This window comes from Lipotes vexillifer, unplaced genomic scaffold (assembly GCF_000442215.2).
Source record: "Lipotes vexillifer unplaced genomic scaffold, Lipotes_vexillifer_v1.1 scaffold1114, whole genome shotgun sequence".
NCBI classification, from domain to species: domain Eukaryota; kingdom Metazoa; phylum Chordata; class Mammalia; order Artiodactyla; family Lipotidae; genus Lipotes; species Lipotes vexillifer.
Genome location: NW_006779031.1, coordinates 1,463,008 through 1,466,120, shown reverse-complemented (window position 1 = coordinate 1,466,120; position 3,113 = coordinate 1,463,008). Strand labels below are relative to the sequence as shown.

At 43.7% G+C, this 3,113-nt stretch overlaps 1 pseudogene; it reads right to left on the bottom strand.

Moving 5' to 3' along the window:
* Positions 1–2,400: 2,400 nt before the first annotated feature.
* Positions 2,401–3,113, bottom strand: part of LOC103091189 (heat shock cognate 71 kDa protein pseudogene) — a 1,925-nt pseudogene continuing 1,212 nt past the window's right edge.

Below are 3,113 nucleotides of genomic sequence, written 5' to 3'. Positions count from 1 at the left end.
CCAAAAAAAAAAAAAAAAAAAAAAAAAGAACTGGTCATTATGTTGAATCCTTTTGGCTTTATGAAAAACTCACTCCCTTGTCTATTTTTTTCTCATTTAGATACAGATGTAAGAAACATTGTCGGGAATTCCCTGGCGGTCCAGTGGTTAGGACTCTGTGCTTCCACTGCAGGGGCACAGGTTTGATCCCTGTTCAGGGAACTAGGATCCCACAAGCTGCGTGGCGAAAGGAAGGAAGGAAGGAAGGAAGGGAGGAAGGGAGGAAGGGAGGAAGGGAGGAAGGGAGGGAGGAAGGAAGGAAGGAAGGAAGAAAGGAAGGAAGGAAGGAAGGAAGGAAGGAAGAAAGAAAAAGGAAAAAAAGAAACATTTTCAAAGATTGGCAAAGTTCCTCAGATCCACTTTTGGGATTCAATGTTCTATGGCACCAAACTTTCTTATTTCTCCCTTAAAGTCACCCTGGGTGGGTGATCTCTTCTGCCAGGCCTGCTTACTGCTACTCCGGTCAGAACCTTGTCAAGGGGAATGCCACTGGGCCTCTTCCTCCCCAGGAGGGAAAGGACATCTATGTCTAAAAGCCTCAGCAGAGAACAAGACAGAGAATAAAGTGGCCAAGGAAGCTGGGTTTGATGAGTCGGAAAAAATCAAACAAACAAATCAAAAGGACATGCGTGGCACATCATGCATGCGTGTGCATGCATTCTGAAAGAAGAAATCTAGGAAATTTGAAGTTTGGCCTCAGGCATCTGAAGCTGGGTATCATTCATGTGACTCTGGTTAACAGAGAAAAATGCCATACTCCAGATCTCTCTGCCCCTTAGGGAGAGTAGGCGTCTCTAAACATCTCAGCAACTGCTACAGAGATAATCCCAGCTCAGAAATCTTGGGGCTGCTTACTGCTTCTCGGGATGGATCAGTGGCCAGTGTCGCCACACTGTGCTGACTTTTTTTTAAATAAATTTATTTATTTATTTATTTGTTTGTTTATTTATTTTTGGCTGCACTGGGTCTTCGTTGCTGCACGCAGTTTTTCTCTAGTTGCGGCAAGCAGGGGCTACTCTTCGTTGCAGTGCGTGGGCTTCTCATGGCAGAGGCTTCTCTTGTTGCAGAGTATGCGCTCTAGGTACACGGGCTTCAGTAGTTGTGGCACATGGTCTCAGTAGTTGTGGCTCGTGGGCTCTAGAGCACAGGTTCAGTAGTTGTGGCGCACGGGCTTAGTTGCTCCAAGGCACGTGGGATCTTCCCAGACCAGTGCTCGAACCCGTGTCTCCTGCATTGGCAGGCAGATTCTTAACCACCGCACCACCAGGGAAGCCCGGTGCTGACTTTTTCTCTCACGGGCTCAGAGAAGTTGGGCAACTTACCCAAAGTCACAGGCTGGTCAGTGGGAAAGCTGAAATCCCACTAAGGACTGCTGAAATACAATGCCTGCACTCTCTTTTTTAAAAAATTAAGATAACATTGGTTTATAACATTATATAAGTTTCATGTGTACAACATTGTATTTCTACTCCTGTGTACACTACAGTGTGCTCACCACCACAAATTTAGTTTCCATCCGTCACCATACAATTGATGCCTTTAACTCATTTGGCCCACTCCTCACTACCTTTTCCCCTCTGGTTACCACTACAGTAAGTCCCCTCCATACAAACCTTCAAGTTGCGAACTTTCAGAGATGTGAACGCACGGTCACATGTCCAATCACTTAAGTTAGTTCACGTGTCTGGCGTACACTGTCACGTGTGCGCATCCTCTACAAGTGGTTGTGCTTTTGTATACTTTACTGTACAGTATTGTATAGAGTACAGTAGTACAGTATCTTTATTTCTTGCCTGTTCACGCTACGCTACCCCCTGTATGCCAGCTGTTGTACTGTACTGTAAGATTAAAAATGTTTTATTTTTTGTGTTTTTTATGTATTATTTGTGTGAAAAGTATTATAAACCTATTACAGTACAGTTCTATATAGCTGATTGTGTTATTTGGGTACCTAGGCTAATGTGTTTGGTTGGTTTAGTTTGGGTTGGTCTGTTGATTTATTTTTGCTTGTTGGTTTTTACATTCCATATATAAATGAAATCATATGGTATTTGTCTTTCTCTGATTTATTTTACTTAGCATAATACCCTCAAGTTCCATGCATATTGTCACAAACAATGCCTACATTTTTTTTGGCCAATTTTAAATACAGTTTTATTTAAGACATTGCATTTTCCATTTACAATACAGTGCTTGTAAAGTGCAGTGTTATTTCCTTTCCCTGTGCACACATTCCATGTTCAAGTATCAAGAATGCCCAGTTTACTATAGCAGCTCAACTTTAAAACTGCCATGGAATTTGCTACAGATTTGCGTCCTTCAATGTTGTGTGGAACAATGCTAATCCTATGCTAGGCTGGCTTAATCAACCTCTTCAATGGTGGGCTCAGAGGAGACACCACCAGATGGAGGAGCTCCACCACCAGGGAAGGGCCCGGGCATTCCTCCTGGCATGCCTCCTGCGCTCTGGTACAGCTTGGCAATGATGGGGATGCAGACTTTTTCCAGCTCCTTCTGCTGATGTTCAAATTCTTTCTTCTCTGCAGTCTGGTTCTTATCAAGCCAGTTGATTATTTCGTTACACTTATCAAGAATCTTCTGTTTGTCCTCATCATTAGTCTTGCCTTGAAGTTTCTCATCGTCAACAGTAGCTTCCATGTTGAAAGCATAGGATTCAAGAGAATTCTTTGAAGACACCTTATTCCACTGCTTCTCATCTTCAGCTTTGTACTTCTCTGCTTCCTGAACCATGCATTCAATGTCTTCCTTGCTCAAACGGCCCTTATCATTAGTGATGGTAATCTTGTTCTCTTTTCCTGTGCTCTTATGCACAGCAGAGACATTGAGGATGCCATTGGCATCAATATCAAAAGTGAGTTCAATCTGAGGAACACCACGGGGCAGGAGGTATGCCTGTGAGTTCAAACTTGCCAAGCAGGTTGTTATCCTTGGTCATGGCACGCTCACCTTCATAAACCTGAATGAGTACACTGGGCTGGTTGTCCAAGTAGGTTGTGACAGTCTGTGTCTGCTTGGGGGGAATGGTGGTGCTGCGCTTGATGAGGACAGTCAAT